Source organism: Bufo gargarizans, chromosome 4 (assembly GCF_014858855.1).
Source record: "Bufo gargarizans isolate SCDJY-AF-19 chromosome 4, ASM1485885v1, whole genome shotgun sequence".
Taxonomy (NCBI): Eukaryota; Metazoa; Chordata; class Amphibia; order Anura; family Bufonidae; genus Bufo; species Bufo gargarizans.
The window spans coordinates 435,683,533-435,703,539 of record NC_058083.1 but is presented as its reverse complement, the minus strand read 5'-3'; the positions used below and the strand labels follow the sequence as shown (position 1 = coordinate 435,703,539).

General features: G+C 43.4%; 1 protein-coding gene across 2 annotated transcripts in view; it reads right to left on the bottom strand.

The window, feature by feature from the left end:
* Positions 1-20,007, bottom strand: part of RIN2 (Ras and Rab interactor 2) — a 174,842-nt gene that overhangs the window by 127,224 nt on the left and 27,611 nt on the right. The gene's annotated exons all lie outside the window — the stretch shown is intronic.

Sequence of the window (20,007 nt, the reverse complement as noted above, 5' to 3'; positions counted from 1 at the left end):
GTGGGGGGTGATGATGCCGTAAACTGGCAGCACAGTGGTCACTGACTGGCGTGGGAAGTCACCGTCCTATTTTCTCCAATGCATTTTTCTCTTTCCTCTAATGGGAAACAACTACTTCTACGCAGGAGGCTCATGGATCAAAGGAAAATACGGGCAGCTGGAGAGCAGAAGGGGTTAATGCAATCTGGATTTCACAATAACACTAAGGGCTCAGGCACACGAACGTGTCCGTTCCATATTTTATTTTTGTAGCCCATATGGGGAACCATTCACTTCAATGGGTCCGCAAAAAAAACGGAAATGACTCCATGTGCATTCCATTTCCGTATGTCCGCATGGCCGTTCCGCAAAGCAGATAGAACATGTCCTTTTTTTTCCGTTTTGCGCACAAGAATAGGCATTGTTACAATGGATCGGCAAAAAAAAAAAAAAAAAAGATGAAATAAAGATGTCACATGGACGTCATTCGGATTTTTTGGGATCCGTGTTTTGCAAACCACAAAATACATGCAACATACGTTGGTGTGCATGAGCGCATTTTTTGTGCAAATTTCCGTGCGTTTCCTCACCAGATGGAAATAAAAAGCCGCAGGTGTTACTTGCAGGTTTTGGTGCGGATTTGATGCAGATTTTCCGCAGATCACACCCTTGCATTGAAAAGAGTGAAATCCGCGCAAAAAAAATCGTACAAACAGATGATATGCTGCAGATTTCTAAATCCGCACGGCAGGTCTATTTCCGCACGGAATAAAAAAGGAAAGTGTACATGAGATTTGTCTGATCTCATATACTTTGCTGGTACCGTATTACACTGTGGATTTTCTGCACATAAATCCTCGCAGAAAAATGTGCGTAATCCGCAATGTGTGCAGGTAGCCTAGAGGCGGAAAGCCTTCTGCAAGTGTGAGCAGACCTAACATGGACCTGCAGCTGACTGTGGAGAAAGTCCTATTTACTTACGAGGTCGCTATAAAGAGAGCACTGACCTGTTTACTGCTGGTACTGTTTCAAGATGGATCCTGCAGAAACTTTGGCGTATTTTAAGGGATTGTGTTTGACAGTACACACTGAGATACAAGACGTCAGACTGCAAATACACAAACCAGTGACTTTTCTCAGGTGACATAGACAGCACCCTGGGTATGGGCTCATGCACACGACCGTATGTATTTTGCAGTCCGCAAAAAACGGATCAGCTAAAAATACGGATAACAACCGTGTGCATTCCGTATTTTGCAGAACGGAACAGCTGGCCTCTAATAGAACAGTCCTATCTTTGTCCGTAATGCAGACAATAACAGGACATGTTCTATTTTTTTGCGGAACAGAAATACGGACATACGGAAACGGAATGCACGCGGAGTAACTTCCGTTTTTGCAGACCCATTAAAATGAATGGTTCCGTATACAGTCTGCAAAAAAAAAACAGAACGGACACGGAAAGAAAATACGTTTGTGTGCATGAGCCCTAAGGTTGGAGTTTGCAGATCCATCTTTTAAGGTTTCCACTACCTTAGAAAATCACATGACTTTTCACGCGGCAGTCGCAAGAAATCCAGACATGTCAGGTTTTGTGTCGCACATTGTGTGTGACTCTTAGGCCTAGTTCACACTTCAGTGTTTGGTCAGTGATTTCCATCAGTGATTTGTGAGCCAAAACCAGAAGTGGAGCCTCCACAGACATGAGGTAGACGGGAAAGATCTGCTCCTGTTCTATGTTTAGAGCTGCACCTGGTTTTGGCTCACAAATCACTGATGGAAATCACTGACCAAACACTGAAGTGTGAACGAGGCCTTACTCCATTGACTTGTAATATAAGCAGGGATCTCAACTCTCCCGGAGGTTCAGGGAGTCTCCCGCTATTAGATAGCGGCTCCCTGACACCCGCATGTGAAACAATATCTCCCGGAAAGGTTTATCTCAGTCAGATAGCAGAGCAGAGAGATAAGAGAAGTGACAGGACAGAGTTTAGATTACAGGTTGAATTAACCCTTTAGGGTCAAATTGGCTTCTCAAGGTGATATATATGTTAAAGGCATCCCTTTTGTCTCATTCAGTAGCTATATAACTATTGAGTGCTTTTTAAAAAAAAATACATTTACACATTTAACCCTCCATTTTAATTATATTATTTACCCCAGTGTTAAATTCACACCCCCTGGATGCTTTAATCATATATATAAATATGATAATTTGGGGCAGGGTAATGAGCCCGGTCCTCCACACTATAAAGTGTGCAGATACTTCATATGTTTGGAAAATGTAATAAAAAGTTCGTGAAAAAAAAAACCAAAAAACCTCCCTGAAATGAGAAGTGCACCTCCCTGAAATGAGTTTTTCCAGGTTGGGATGTCTGTATAAGTCACACATGACACGCGACTTACCTGTGACTTGGTTGTGTTGTCACAGCAAAATCGTAGGGGGAGAGCTATCAAACTGGTGTAAAGTAGAACTGGCTTAGTTGCCCATAGCAACCAATCAGATTCCACCTTTCATTTTCAAATGGAGCTGTTATAAATGAAAGGTGGAATCTGATTGGTTGCTATGGGCAGCTAAGCCAGTTCTACTTTACACCAGTTTGATAAATGACCCCAATCATTCTAAAATAGCTGTGCAACAGCAAGTTGCAGGAAGGGCTACTTTCACACTGGCCTTTTGGCTTTCTGTTTGTGAGATCTGTTCAGGGCTCTCAGAAGCGGTAAAAAATGGATCAGTTTTGCCCTTATGCATTCTGAATGGAAAAGGATCCGCTCAGAATGCATCAGTTTGCCATCCGTTCAAGTCTCCATTCCGCTCTGGAGGCGGACACCAAAACGCTGCCTGCAGCAAGACGGATCCGTCCTGGCACACAATGTAAGTCAATGGGGACGGATCCGTTTTCTCTGACACAAGAGAAAACGGATCCGTCCCCCATTGACTTTCAATGGTGTTCAAGACGGATCCGTCATGGCTATAGAAGACATAATACAACCGGATCCGTTCATGACGGATCCGCAAAAAAGGCTAATGTGAAAGTAACCTAAGTCGCACATATTTTGGCGCCGTGTAGCTAAACCCTTACTGTGACCTCTATGGCCTCCAAAATAAGAGTGGGTAATTTATAACTACCTATTATCCTGAACGTTACTCCTGAAATACCGTAAGGGTATGTTCAAATGATGATATTTACACACAGAGTGATTTTCATATAGAAATCTGCGCCAAATTGTTTAGGAACCCGCATTGCTGTCCATAGGGACACGTTTTTGTTGTTTCTTTTTATCGGCATGAAGCAGCAAGGGAACGTTCACACATCGGATTCTGTCTGCGAAAAAATCTGCCACATGTTCCATGGCAGAAATCTCTGTGGTTTCTGCCACAGGGTTTCATTTTGAATGGCACAGTCCTGCTCTCAGCTGTCCCACTGAGTGAAGCTAAACTGTGTGGCTTTCCGAGGTGTCAGTGCCAAGAATGGACGCACACATTTTTGGCGCCGTTTCAGCATGTTTTTCCCTAAAGCGTTACTTCTTGATGCGGCTTGTGTATGAAAATGGCAGCAGCTTAGAGCAGATTAGCCCCGCTGAATGAGGCTAATGCGTATGCACAGTTTGTAATGCAAATCCACGGCGGAAATCCGAGGGTCGGCCTTGGATTTCTGCGGCAGATTTGTCAGACAGAAAAATTCTGTGGGTGCACATGCCCTAATTTGACACATCGTGGTCCGAATTGATAAAACAATGTGCCCCACATTAAGGGCTCGTTCACACAAATGCGTGCTGCCTGTCTCCATATTGCAGACCGCATTTGCAGATCCGCAATACACGGGCACCGTTCCGTGTGCATTCCGCATCACGGATGCGGACCCATTGACTTCAATGGGTCCGCAAATCCGGAGATGCGGAACGGAAGCACGGAACGGAACACTATGGAAGCACTATGAAGTGCTTCCTGGGGTTCCGTTCTGTGCCTCCGCACCGCAAAAAGATAGAACATGCTCTATCTTTTTGCAGAACGGAGGGATCTCAGGTACCTCAATAAATAAAAAAATCGCACACAAAGAAAGCCAACTAACAGGTGGTATAAACTCAGTCAGTGTAAGGGTCTGTTCACACGACCGTGCCGTGTTTTGAGGTCCGCAAAATGCGCAAAACATGGATGCCGCCCGTGTGCCTTTTGCAATTTGCGGAACAGAACAGGCGGCCCATTATAGAAATGCCTATTCTTGTCCGCAAAACGGACAATGACAATGTTTTATCATTTTTACGGGGCCACGGAACGGAATTGAAGTGAATGGGTCCGCACCCATTTCTTGCGGCTCGGATGCGGAACAAAACCACGGTCGTGTGTACAAGCCCTGAAGGTGCAGCACCCGATGTACGAACCAGCATCCGTCACTGTGATAAATCTGGGGCAATTTTAGACTGTGCAGTCTAACGTTTACACTAAGGGGCAATGTAGCAATATGGGACTTTTTTGCTTCTCTTTTTGTGTCTGTTTGGTTTTAAGCCACTTTTTGGCGATAAATTTACAAAATGTTGCATGACAATTTGTTACCTACATATGGATTTTTCAGTCTAAACTATAATCTTATTTATTTATTACAAAGTCAGTTTATATTTCACCAGGGGACACTGGTGACTTTTTTGCGCCTTTAAAAAAAAAAAGTGCCAATGATAAATCTTGTTAAAAAATGTAGCTCCAACCACAAAACTATGGTAACTTCTTAGTAAATGCAAACTGCCAGGCATGGCACAAACTGCCCTAAAATGGCGCAACAACGTCACAAATGTGTTACAAATGCTTTTTCGATTGATAAAACAGGCAGAGATCACTCCACTTTTCTGGAGCAGTGCGTGCCATACATCACCCCCTTAACCATTAGTAAATCTGCCCCAGTGTATGGGTAAAGCCTAACTGCAACCCTTAGCTCCTTCTCTCTATTACACAGGATGCAGGGGACTGGGCCTATATGAGGGGTGTTCTATGATGAACTTTGGGAAAGGGCCCATATACTGTTCTTGAACAGGGGCCTCTACCGCCTACGTCCGTCCCTAGATTTGTATTGTAAGGGCTGAGATCCGGGCAGCACGGGCTGAGGGCTGACCTCTTTATTACACTGGAGCACAGCAGTACACAGAACCCTGCCCTTCATGCATTAGACAATGTAACACGCCTAGACCTCAGTTCCCCTTTCTACAAAACACCCCTAATGTAAATTGCAGCCAAGGCTTTGTTTGACTCTGCTGAATGTTAAGAATTCCCCCCCCCATTGAGTCGCTGTGACCTGCTTACGATCTGATTTCAAGTCCCTTGTCTTTTCTGTAGATCACACTGCACCTGGAGAACCTGACGTAGGTGGTGCACACAGGTATAAGAGAGGTGCGCCCCTCCTGCACTGCCTACAGTCTTATCTGTAGAGGGAAGATTAGCCAGTTCCCCAAGTTCACATATGAACTCATTTGGGAAAAGATCCAAGGTTTTCTGTTTGAGCGGAGTCATATGTTCTTATCCATGTAGTTATGTAATCAACTTAAAAATTCCAACTATAATATTAATCTTCTGGAAAGTGCAAGTTCCAGTGAAGTGTAATGTGACCCCGGTCTGTTCTGTGTTACTGACGAAGGATATATAGTAGTCATGCCATAAGGTAAAGGTAACATCACAACTAGGGATGAGCGAATTGATTTCAGATAAAACATTCAAAGTCGATTCGCATAAAACTTCATTTGAAAACTGTACGGAGCGAGCGCTCTATACAGTATTAGAATGTATTGGCTCAGATGAGCCGAAGTTATTACTTCGCCAAGTCTTGCGAGACTTCGCAGAATAACTTAATAAATTAATTTCTACTGTAAAAAAAACACTTCCCGAACTCGGGTTCGGCTCCAAGTGGTACCTATTCAAACAAAGTATTATGCGAATCGACTTCGGATGTCTCATCCCTAATCACAACACTACACCGCCAGCTGAGACTAAAAGCCCTTTAACACAGGCTGATGACCGGTCATATCGACCTTTGTTCCTGATCATCTCCCAAGACAAGTGAGAAAAACGCTCATTTGATGTTTATCATCTGTTATGTTGACACAAAATGATTATTTTTTGGCAGGACAGGGGATATGCTGCCAATAAACAGTGTAATTATGAGGGCAGAAGTCTGAACGATCATTCATTCCTTGTAATCGTCAAGAGAAAATACAAGTAAATGAGCTAAATAACTACTTTTGCACTTATTTTTTTGGCTTTTTGCACTGTTTTAAGTGTTTTACTTTATTACTTATTTTTTGGCTTTTTGTACGGTTTTAAGTGTTTTACTTTTGTACTTATTTTTTGGCTTTGTGTACTGTTTTAAGTGCTTTCCTTTTGTGCTTATTTTTTGGCTTTTTGTTCTGTTTAAAGTGTTTGTAATCTCGTGCTGTGTCTGTGTTTCTTAGATTTCTAATAAAGTTACCCTTATGTTTATTCTTGTGAGCTCACCGTTAGTTCCATACGCACATTTTTATTGAGTTTTGTGGCTTTAGAGCCTACTTTTATTCATAAGCAGTGCCTGCCATATTTGTTCTTTTAGGCAATGATTCTGGGTGATCACCCTCCGCTCCATCTATACAGTACATGTACCCATCTACTTTAAAGAAGTACCCTACACGCCAGAATTCTGTTTTCAAAGTTTCACAAATTAGGGGCTTTTCCACTTTTTTGGGGATCACTTGATCCAAAATGTTGCAGCTTATTTACACCACTCACTTCAGTTTTGAAATGTGGGTGCGGTTAACTATGTTAATGAGTTTAAATTCAGATTCATCAACTGAGATTCTTTAACCACCTAACTGTTTTGCCTGAGTCCAGCTCCGGCAGTGGGAAAAGTATCTAACTGGAGGGGGAGGACTGCTTTAGATGCCGCTTTCTCCTGAAAGGTAGCAGCTAGAAATATGCAAATGGTCTTGAAAGATGACATTCCAGGCTTTCAAACCAAAATGACCGAAATCACTGTTAGAAATCGAGTTGGGAATAATTGCGGGTAAAACGTGCTTTTACTTTCACTTTCAGCTGCATTCACAGCATCCCGATTTCTATCAGTGATATCTTCCCATGTACTGAACATATTGCTATAATTCTGGTATTGTCGGATTCAGGACATTCCAGGAGATAGTAGCACCTAAAGCAGCCCTCCCCCTCCAGTTAGTTACTTTTCCCACTGCTGGAGCTGGACTGGGGCAAAACAGGTGGTTAAAAGTTGCAAGAAAATTCTCAAACTCATTCCAGTAGAGGGGTGGTGCAGGAAAACACAATGGCTTTTCAAGACAAAAGTGTTAGGTTTAAAGATGCATCAAAATGAACAAACAACGTGTTACATTTGATAAATTTGGTGCAAAGTATGCCACCGCAGACCTCTGTAAAACTGAATTCAAATATTCCTCTCGTGGTATATTCCCCTATTTAATTTTTTTCTTTCTAACCACAACAAGGGAGGGGAGTAGAACCACTTTATACTTGCATAAAAAAATAACTTTGTTCCTGGTGCTGCATGGTCATGTGACCTGCCTGACTGGCGGACTGCCTTAAGTAAAACGTTTTATGCAAGTCTATAAGACCCTAGATGTGAGTCTCAGTCTTCTGGCTTCCATCAGGTAAATGGAGCCCTATGGACATATTTGACATGAACGCCAGGAACTTAAATGGGCTATCCAAGAATGAGGGCTGATGCACACAACCGTATGTATTTTGCGGTCCGCAAAAAAACGGATCCGCAAGAAATACGGATAACATCCGTGTGCATTCCGTATTTTGCGGAACAGAACAGCTAGACCCTAATAGAACAGTACTATCCTTGTCCGTAATGCGGACAATAATAGGACATGTTCTATTTTTTTGCGGAACGAAAATACGGACAAACGGAAACGGAATGCACACAGAGTAACTTCAGGTTTTTTTTGTGGACCCATTGAAATGAATGGTTGAGCATACGGTCCACAAAAAAAAAACGGAACGGACACAGAAAGAAAATACGTTTGTGTGCATGAGCCCTAACACAGACCTCCCAGAGTGGCCGAGCTGCGGTGGTGATCATACTTACCTGGTCCTTGCCGCTGGGTTCTGCATCTGTTAGTCCTGGGTGGGCTCTTCCTCTCCCTGCAGAGCTTTAATCAACATCCATTGGAGAGGGTGGATCTCAAGTGACCGCTACGGCCTGTGATCGGCTACTCCCCTCATGTCACTTGACTAGTTGTTGTGTGAACAGGTCACCGCTGTGGCTTGTGATTGGCTGCAGTCGTCATGTGTCCCCCTGTTGACGGATGTTGGCTTCAGCGCTGCAAGGAGCGAGAGACCTGGGAGTAAAAGAGACCAAACGCAGCGGCGGGGATAAGGTAAGTATGATCTCCACCGGGGGTTGGCCACTCTGGGAGGTCTGTATTAGTCTTGGATAACCCCTTTAAGGAGCTTAAGCCCCACTGTCCTATTCAGAAATCTATAAGCAATTTCACAGCTTCTCTTATAACCAATTACTCATTTCCTTCCCAGATTATGACTCAAGCCTGACCATTGTAGCTGCAGGTTTATACTACCCAAAGCTGGCATACAAATGATCGCCACCACCCAAGCCTAAAACAATGCCACAGTGAGTTTCTAGATCCAAGTAGGCAATCAGGCTTACACAATAGAAGGTCTTAGGTATAGAAAGTCATCCCTGATCTGAGGAAACGCTGTCATTCCGTAATACTCCACTTCTGTATGTTTTTGGAAGGATTTTGAAGGGTTAGAGGATTATGTCATTGTAATTACTATGGAAAAATGATACTGGAGCACATTTTCCTTCTGCCTAATTACCAAAAAGCAACTAGCAAATTGTGCTAAATAACATTTTGAAGGAAAAAATGGAAATGTAAGAGGGTTAACAGAGTTACCAACTATGTGCGATGTCCTTACTGCGCCCGTACAACCTTCCTGCAGAGACTGGTAGACTAGACATTTCCTCATCCAACCCAGTGAATTAATGAGGGCACTGACGAAAGAGAGTCACAGCACCATATTACCTCAAGCTTCTCAAAAAGACATAACACTAAAAACAATAAATCCTTTTGCCCAATGAAATCAGAAATTACATTTAGGCATGAATGCAAGTAAAACTTACAATGGACAAAAATTTATACTATAGGGGAAAAAATCTCAGCAATATATCTCATTGCAGGTTGATTAGTTGCATACATTGGATTTTCTAAAGGAACGCTAGAAATAGAAAATTAAAAAAAAAATCTGAGTTCCTCATAGATCGTACTTTGTCTCATATTGCAATTAAATCTGAGCAATATACAGACATCTTGTGTTCCAGAACATCATCCATAAAAATCCCCTTAATCCTCCCTCTATCCTGTGTCTGAATGCAGAAGGAGCCTCCCCCACTGCAATGTCAGCAGTAGGACACAACGATTTTTTGGCCATCCCTCTGGTCAAGTCCCACTTACCAGCCGAACAGCGACATGATCTACAGGACATTAACCCCTATGTTTTCTGAAGGATTTCGAAAAGATTGTTTCAGGATGACACTGAAAATCAGTCAGGCTGACAGTGGGGACAACTTTACGTCCTGTTCACTTTTATCATATTTGTAGTCTTACTGTTCCTTTAAACTGAGTGTAAACTCAAAGGGGTATTCCCATTTTATAAAGTGATAGAATATATGCTATCCCCTTTTGATGGATGTGGGCCAGCCAGTGGTCCCGATTAAGTTTTTCCCTGCAAGCTGGTGCCTGAGGCCACCTGGCTGTGGAGGGAACTGCAGCTTTCCCAATTCTATTGAAAGGGTTGAACTGTAGTTCCCATGAATTAGTGCTACCTCCAATCTCATGATTGGTGAGGGTCCTAAAGGCTTTTTTTTAATTTACTCTGTTGAAATGGTACATCCCATATCACAATGGATGAAAAAAGTATTTTATATGTCAAAGGGGCTTATTTTTTCCCATTTTCCAGTAAACACAAAACAGAAGCCCTGGGGTAGTGCTAAGGATCATATTACATAATCCCATACAAGTCTATGGAGATTAGCCGTACTGAGCAGGAGGTGAAGGAGACAGGGCTCCGGAAGAGACAACAGACTTTCAGCCAATCAGACAGTTTCTGTATCTGCCCTTGTGCTTTATTCAGATCAACACAGGCCAGTACTTCTCTGTACTGTTCAGTTTCCCTAAAAATATTTGAGCTTCAGGAGGTATGACATGTCCAACCTCTCTTTTTAATTTTGAAAACCAGCTTGATCTCTTTAAAGAGGTAGTCTCACCTCAGAAATGTCAGCATACTAACAGGATATCTGACATTGGTGGCATAACCTACCTTCAGAAGTGAATGGAGGGTAGCTGCACATAGGCACCCACTCTCCATTAATTTCTGTGAGAGTTCAGAAAATAAAAGGGGGCTGGCTTGGCTATTTTCGGCAGTCCCATAAAGTGGTGCCCGCCCTTGTGCTCTCATTCACTTTTAGGGGCCTGTTCTGATGATATGGGGGGGGGGGGTACTAGACATGCGACCCACACCTATCTGACATTGGTGGCATATCCTAGCGATATTCCACCAATGTCTGAAATGATAAAACCCTTTTAACATAGGTGGCAGGCAAAGAAATGCAGATACATAGATATTCATTGAATATATAATTATATTAAACAAAGTAATTGTCAAGGTACAGCAAATGGAATAGGCATAAAGACTTAGATTATAAAAAGCTGTATGAGCCATATGATCAGGTTCCTGCATGTTGTCCATGGGTCATCAAAATACAGACTACAGCACATAAAGAAATAATATTAAATACTACATTCCCGGTATCAAAATATCAAAACCGATCCCTCTCACCAACAAAAAGGAAAGTAATGATGAGAGGCTAAAGAAGTAGAATGAACCCGGATGTTAGGGGTTGTCCTTCTTCCTTGTGGGCACAGCTGCACTAACACAAAGATGCACTTCAGCTGCTCGGTTTATCAAATGCTGGCACCAACTCCGTTTTTTAATGTTTTTGACTATAAAAAATGTTCTTCAAAGCACCTCTGTGTTAAATCTTCTCAATGTTGGACCCACAAAAGAGTTTCTATACAAAGAGGTGGTGAATATTAACATGCTGAAGAGGGCACACGGACAATCGTACTCTACAAGAGCTGCCTCATCAGCTGTAAACATCAATAGTAAGAATTACCGTAGAATGTGGGATTCCCTAACTGGAAAAATGTGGATGACAACCAGAGGTGTGAAAATAACGAGGACGGAGGATGGAGACGCAGCTGGGTGCTCAGCTGCCCCTCTACAAAATAACAGCACCATAATTAGCCACCTTTACCCTGGCACCCAGCGGTATAGCTTTTAAAGTTATTTTACAGTTTTAGATCAGTTTCCGACAGGAATTGATGCCACTATACCCGGTTGATGACCTACAAATGATACCTGAATTGAAATGAATGAGTTGTCATAATAGATTTCAACAAACGTATTAGCCTAAATATATAAATATATGACAACCAGGGGCGGACTGACCGTAGACTCTACTGGAAAACTTTAAACTGGGCCTCCTAATGGTCGCCAGCCAAGTAACTAATGATCTGATGCCCCCAGAGCTGGGAGCGTCAAATACCTATATACCTAGCTGACAGCTACAGTTGCCCTCCTGACCCCTAAATTCAACTGTATTGACATCCTAAGGAAGCTGGAGTAGGATTACAGAATGTGATGCTGGCCACCACAGTGGGACATCTTCTGCAGAAGTGTTTTGTGATGCTGGATCATTATTTTTTGATGCACTGTGGTATTTGGCTCTGCTAGCCCTGCCTACATGAGTTGGGTCCACCTACATGTGTTGGGTCCACCTACATGTGTTGGGTCCATCTACTTGTGTTGGGTCCATCTACTTGTGTTGGGTCCATCTACTTGTGTTGGGTCCATCTACTTGTGTTGGGTCCACCTACTTTTGTTGGCTCTGCCTTCTGTCAATTTGGACCCCCCCCCCCCCCCCCCCTACAACATAGGTTTTTTGCAGGGCCACTTTTGTAACAGAGGCTGCTGTGCGCCGCTGTTCCCCTGCTTACGCCGGGAACGGAGATCTCCTGGGCTAAAATCTAGCTTTTAGATAACATGTGGAAAGAAGATCATTTTACCACTACTATTCTGTTACACCACAGATTCTGTCATCTAGGCTTTGCTCACGTGAATGCCTGGCTCTGGCTGAGGGCTCGGCTGCCAACATGTCAACCATAACATACATGCAGCTGAACAGATCGGAGAAGATCTGGTCAACACATCAGTGGAAGAATCCGCAGCCAGAGTCAGGCGGTCATGAGAGCACAGCCCAGATTGTGGAATCGGCTGAGTGACGGGAATGATAAGCAGCGGATGTCTGCAAGCTAGGATTTAGTCAAAGCCCTGGAGAACCTCGTTCTTAAATAGCTTCTACACCTGCTCACAAGCCATGTCCCTTTCACTCCACTCTAGCGCCCATTTTAAAAAGACACAAATGCAAGAGCATCATAGTAATAGTGCAAAAATGTCGCAACAGTGCGATAGTCAGATCTCATAGCCGTCTTATGGCAGCGTTTTCACTCATGCCACATTGATAAATAACAACTTTCTTTCTCTTTTCTCGGGATAGAAGATAAAGGTATATGCAAATGAGGAAATTACTGGCAAGTTGTTTATTAATATTCTCCTTCCCCACATTCTTTCATATGAAAACGGATATTTTAAAGTCAGGGGAAAACCAGCTTCCTTTTAAAACCGAAATTAATGAATTAATAATATGAAGTGGGGGAATACCAGGGACTAGAGAAAACAATCTAAACGGTTCAGGAGCCAATGCAACACTTTGGCAAAGATGGTTTTTGGCTGCCAACTAGCTTGCCAAACAGGTATGGGAGCATTCTTCAGTTCACTTTTAGAAAGGCCATTCAAACCAAGGTATACATTGGCACACGGTGAATGAATAGATTGCTAAAGTAACAAGAAAAGTTTCCATAAGTTCCACATAGTAATAGACAGGAAGCAATCCATAAATATAGAACTTTGAGGTTTGTGGCCAAGATATGTGGATAAAACATCAGCAGCCATAGATAAGTTATTTTCTCTACCTATACCTGAAAATGAAGAAAACCTAAGGACAAAGGGAAACTCTAGAAACAATTGGTGCGCTCTGAACAACTGTGCCCATCTCCTCCATCCGCTATGCAGCCGCCTGTAGCGCAGTAACGCTCACCAATGTCCACTGGTCAAGAGTGTCAACCACTAAGGATGCTGGATGCCTTGCACATCCATTTCTGGTCTACAGCATGCTGTACAGTGATGGCCACTGCTCCCCGGCTGTCCAGCAATCAAAACCAAAGTTTTCAATCTTTCCGTTTTTTTATCCTCAGTATACGCCATCATCTTTTTTAAACGTCCGCAGAATCGGTCCACATCCATTCAGCAAATTGTGGAACGGGTGCGGACCTATTCATTCTCTATGGGGCAGGAATGGATGCGGAGAGCACACTAGGTGCTCTCCGCATCTGCATTTCCGGAGCGCGCCCCCGATCTTCCAGTCCGTGGCTCTAGAAAGAAATAGAACATGTCCTATTCCTGTTCTGCAATTACGGACAAGAATAGTCAGTTCTATGGGGGTGCCGCCCGGGTGTATTGCGGATCCGCAATACACTACGGACGCGTGGATGGACTCTAAATCTTATATATATATATATATATATCTATCTTACAATCATAAGTTAAGATGCACCCACACCAACCCCCTCCATGATATTACATCACAGACCAAGGAAGCCAATGTTTATCAGATTTATCCACTTTCTCCTTGATTTTAGCCCAAATTCTTCACCTCCAAGCTTCAAGATTTCTTAAAGATTTCTTTCCTAGCCATAAATACAGCCCCACCTTTTCCATTTTGCGGACAAGAATATGCATTTCTACTGTTGGGAGTGAAAAAACTGTGGACTGCACATTGCCAGTATCTGTGTTTAGCGAATTTCGCAATTTGAGGGCTACAAAATGGATACGGTCATGTGATTGAGGCCTTATGATGTATAGCATGGACACTCAACCTGCGGCCCTCCAGTTGTTGCAAAACTACAACTCCCATCATGCCCTGCTTTAGGTTGATAGCTGAAGGTTGCCTGGGCATGCTGGGAGTTGTAGTTTTGCAACAGCTGGAGGGCCGCAGGTTGAGCATCCCTGATGTATAGGATTGAAAAAGGGGGACCTGTGTCTTTTTTCAACCTAGCTATATGACACCCCTTCTCATCATGTATTTATCACACAGTTTATTATTTTATATTTAAATGGTCACTAACTTTTCACAAATCAATTGTGTAAGTGACCACAAAAAAAACATAATAATATGTAATAAGTGAGAAATGTCTAGTTCTCCTGTTATCAGCTGTTTACCAGCCCCCTCCCCTGCTAATTGCTTTTCACTTTGAAAAATGCCTTTTTCCCATCCATGACAGAGGGTGCAGGAGGATCTTGTTATACATGCCAATGCAAGCCTATGCTGGGGGGAGGGGAAGGAATGAGCAGGAGCTGAGGAGGCAGGTACAAAGACTACACAGCTACATAGGATAGCTGTGCTTCCTTCACAATCATACAGGTCAATAACTCTCTGTAATGTTCTTCATTAATATGGGGCTGCTTATGAGTGAGTAAGAGAAGGTTAGGAAGCAGATTCTTCTCTACTTTCTATGTGCAGTGGATGGCAGCTAGTATGCAAACCAGATATTCAGCATGCTGCGACATGCAGAAAAGCTGCGACATATCAAAGTTTTGATTGTTTTGGTTCGAAGTGCTGAGACCCCTGCTGATCGTTAGAACGAGGAGAGAGAAGCAATAACATAGTGTGCTCTCTCCATCATTGCAGAGATGGGCCCATAGACTTTCTATTGAGTCCATCTCGCTAGCTCTTCTGCGGTGAGCAGCGAGTGTGCTCCACATGAAAGTATCTCTCTCCTCATTCTAGGGATCGGCGGAACCCACCAATCAAAACCTTTGCTATGTTGCTGTGTCATATCAAAAGTTTGCCCAAAGTTCAACGACACTTTAAATCTTATCATTCCAGCCATATTCTTAAAAACGGCAAAAGTTTTTTGGGGGGGGTTTTGAAACTCCCTAAAATATTCACAATTTAAGTAACACTGAAGACGCTTTTCGTCCAATACAAAGTCTAAGTATTCTGACCCTTGGAAGGCATGCAGTATTGGAGTCACACAGTAGTGAAATTCCTACTATTCCTACAAGCGCTAAAAGATGTACACAGGAAATGGCAAGAATTTCTGAGAAAATAAAAACCATTATATGATAAATGTTACAAGAGTCCTATATCATAACGCAATGAGTCTTCACATAGTAGAACAATCTTTTACAGCTTTTAGAGTATTAGGGTAAAAGGTAAAAAAAAAAATCTCAGTTTTTGACTTGTTTAAGCAAGCCAGAACTTTTTTGTTATTTTTTATTGACATAGCTGTCAATAGTTTTATGCAGGAGAAACTGCATTTTTTGTGTACTGTTTATGTGTACACATAAATTATTTAGCAATGTATATATATTTTTTAAAAGTCTTTTTCACTGACAGCATGGCACTCCCTTCCGAGTATGACCAGTGATGGAGGGGCATGTGACACGGCACATCCATCAGTGGCCTCTTTGGAATAACATTGAGATACACAAGGGAAACAAGCGCATGCACAGTGCAGGGTGGACTGGGAACTTAAAGTGGCCCTGTAAAAAAAATTAAAAGTGGCCCCAGGTTGTAGACAAATCCAGATCGACAGAAGGCAGGGACACAAAAGTAGGCAGGGCCAGCAGTAAATGGGGGGCGGATCCGTTTGAAAAATGCACCATATTGTGTCACCTTCGAACAGATCCGCCCCCATTGACTTCCATTGTAACTCTGGACGGATCCGTTTGCCTCCGCACGGCCAGACGGACACCCGAACGCTGCAAGAAGCGTTCGGGTGTCCGCCTGCTGAGCGGCGCGGAGGACAGATGGTGCCAGACTGATGCATTCTGAGCGGATCCGGTCGGGGCCGCTTGTGAGAGCCTTCAAACGGAACTCACAAGCAGAGCCCCGAACGCTAGTGTGAAAGTAGCCTTAGGGGTAGGGCTTAGATGTTCCAAATCTTTATATTTTAAAAAATTACTGTATAATATAAATAAGTACCGTATCGGCGGTGATGAAGATTCTACTAAACAATGGTAAGCCTCTATACATATAAAGACACTGGCACCGATATCTTAATTACATTATATAAGTGAGTGTTTCTAGTACATTTGGGAAAATAAGGATAAAGTTTCCAACCCCAAATAAATAGTTTTTTAGTACAAACCAACAAAAATGGACATAAAAGATCTGACCCCTATTTCATCTAATACCTCAAATAATGTGTAGTCCACGGATGTTTTTGCAGGATAATAATACATAGACAGCAAAAACATCATAAATTACACAGGAAGGTACAAGCACAGATCCAGTATGAGGCCATAAAAGAGACAGCTTAACTAATAAAGTAAAAGGCGAAATAACTGGTGTGAGGTCATAGAAACCAAATACCAGAGAATAAAAGGTCCCTTCCGATGAAACACAACAATGACACGCTCTCGTCTCAGCAGGTGTCGGAGAAGAAATAGCTGGCAGATCGTAGGAAACAGGAGCGTACAAGCTGTAGGGAGCCGCGCGATGACACCTAGAGACTTCTATGGGGCATTTCCCAACTGTAGTATTACAGCGCTGCTTCTGGTGGAGAGTATTGTGGTGTTGTAGGCTCGGACATACCACATGTCTGCCTTTAAGCCCCTTTATACTGTAAACTAAAGTAGGAAAAGGTGTCCTGCTGTATTGCAGGGGTCTACTATGCATAGGTGTGAATGCAAACCCTTAGGCCCCTTTCACACGGGCGAGTTTTCCACGCGGGTGCAATGCGTGAGGTGAACGCATTGCACCCACACTGAGTCCTGACCCATTCATTTCAATGGGGCTGTGTACATCACTCGTGTGTTGCGTGAAAATCACAGCATGTTATACATTCAGCGTTTTTCACGCAACGCAGGCCTCATAGAAATGAATGGGGCTGCGTGAAAATCGCATAGCATCCGCAAGCAAGTGCGGATGCGATACGATTTTCACGCATGGTTGCTAAAGAGACGAGGGATGAGGAGCGACCCGGGTCCCCATTTACTTTATTATTTTCAATTATAACATGGTTATAATGGAAAGTAATAGCATTTTTTAATACAGAATGCAAAGTGAAATGTCACTTGAGGGTTAAAAAATAATAAAAACATAACTCGCCTCATCCACTTGATCGCGCAGCCGGGATCCTCTTCTATGTTCTTCTTGAAGGACCTTCGCTGACGTCATCGCACTCACCATGTGGTGAGCGCGGTGACGTCAGCGCAGGTCCAGCTGAATGAAGATAGATGGTTCTTCTATCTTCATTCAGCAGGACCTTCGCTGACATCATTACCTCATCAAAGGTCCTTTTGTAGGTCCTGAAAGACGAAGAAAGAAGACGTTGCCGGCTGCGCGATCAAGTGGATGTGGTGAGTTAATAATTTTTTATTTTTTAACCCCTCAAGGCACATTTTACTAAGCATTCTGTATTAAGAATGCTGTTATTTTCCCTTATAACAATGAAATAAGGGGAAAAAATACAGTGAATAGACTTTAATGGGGTCCGGGGTTGCTCATCCCTATCATCTCCTTGCAACCATGCATGAAAATCGCATCGCATCCGCACTTGCTTGCGGATGCTTGCTATTTTTACGAAGCCCCATTCATTTCTATGGGGCCTGCATTGCGTGAAAAACACACAATATAGAGCATGCTGCGATTTTCATGCAACACACCAGTGATGCGTGAAAATCACTGCTCATCTGCCAGCCCCATTGAAGTAAATGGGTCCGAATTCAGTTCGGGTGCAATGCGTTCACCTCACGCATCGCACCTGCGCGGAATACTCGCCTGTGTGAAAGGGGCCTTAGACTTTCACTGCCATTCATCAGTGTAGGGCGCACTATGAACAGCACAGGCAGCGCATTGAATGCAGGCAGGATATTATAGCTATATGATAAAGTACATGGAAGATATACTATATTGGACTGTAGTATTCAGGGTAAATTGCCATGTTGGCACTTTGCGATAAATAAGTGGGTTTTGGGTTGCAGTTTGTGCGCTCGGTCTGTAAAAGGTTCCCCATCACTGCGCTAGGATATGCCCCCATTTTCTTATAGGTGCAGGTCCCACCGCTGAGATCCACACCTACATTGTTGGAAACAGAGCCCCGCAGGTGGCGGCCGGAGGATTCCTGTCCGGCCACCACCAAGCAAAGGTCCCAAAGGTTGGGACCCGCACCTATATCGAGAACAGAGCCCCGAAAGTGTTAGAGGGCACAATGCGAATGTGCAGCCACCCTCTATTCGTTCCCTAAGGGTCCACTGAAAATCAGACAATGGGGGCATATCCTAGCGATATGCCCCCACTGTCTGTGATGAGACAACCCCTTTAAGAGGTTCCAAATAAAAAATAGAAAATCACCATGTTATAGTCGTGCATTAAAGTCTCCTTTGTGGAATCCTGAAGGTTTTATCGCTATATAATCCAAAATATCTAATAATCAAGTCTCATTATTTCTGGACTGAAGGAAGGGACTGTCATTTTGTACACCATTCACACCATATACCAATCTGCTGACACAGGAAATAAAGATGTACTGTGGTCAGGGGCTTCAGTATATGTGATCAGATGACCCCGGACGCTGCCACCTGTTTTACCCACCATATGGCTAACAGCATGGACAAATGGAGGCGTGCTGCTGACCAGACGTAACAGGTGATAAGACGAGCGCGTCCCCCAAGAGGCCTCGCTACAGACGAGACAGTGAGGGAGATTTATCCGTATATACAGACCATGCTTTCCTTTACCAGGGGAGCAAAACCAGTATCGGAGCTACAAATGCTTTCCAGGAAGGCATCTTATATAATTGGCTTTAAGTGTTTTACCTAACTATTGCGATTTTGGAAAAAGACACCTGAAAGAAATGCATTTCATACATGTGAAGCATAAACACCATAAAAAATATAGCAAAACCCCCAAAAAACACCAGGCCAAACTTATGTGTGTGTATGAGCCCTAATAATTAAAGTACACATGCACTTTTAGAGATTAAAGGGGTTGTGTCACAAAATATAGTCTACATTTTTTAAGCCAGCACCTGGATCTGACAAGTTTTGTATTTGCATGTAATTAGAAATGTAGCATAGCCTCTGAGTTATTCACTAAAATATATCTGTATAGCGCCACCTGCTGTTGGTTCTTTTCCTCATTTTTTTTGGTCCGTCTAACTGAGTTGGTCAACCGTGCTAAGTTTAAACCGGCAACTGCCACCGTCCATATGTTCTGTTAAAAGCAGTGACTGTTAGGCTACTTTCACACTTGCGCTTGATCGGATCCGTTCTGAACGGATCCGATCATATTAATGCAGACGGAGGCTCCGTTCAGTACGGATCCGTCTGCATTAATAACTTAGAAAAATTTCTAAGTGCGAAAGTAGCCTAAGCGGATCCGTTCAGACTTTCAATGTAAAGTCAATGGGGGACGGATCCGCTTGAAGATTGAGCCATATGGTGTCATCTTCAAGCGGATCCGTTTCCATTGACTTACATTGTAAGTCTGGACGGATCCGCACGCCTCCGCACGCTGCAAGCAGCGTTCAGCTGTCCGCCTGGCCGTGCGGAGGCGAGCAGAGCGGAGGCTGAACGCCGCCAGACTGATGCAGTCTGAGCGGATCCGCATCCATTCAGACTGCATCAGGGCTGGACGGAAGCGTTCTGCTCCGCTCGTGAGCTCCTTCAAACGGAGCTCACGAGCGGACAGCAGAACGCTAGTGTGAAAGTAGCCTTACAGGGAGAGAGCTGCAGCAGAAAGGACACACCCACTGAGCTGCCAGACTGAAGAGAATCTAGCAGAGCATATGGAGTAATGAATGAGGAGATCTGTGGATCCATGTGAGGTACAG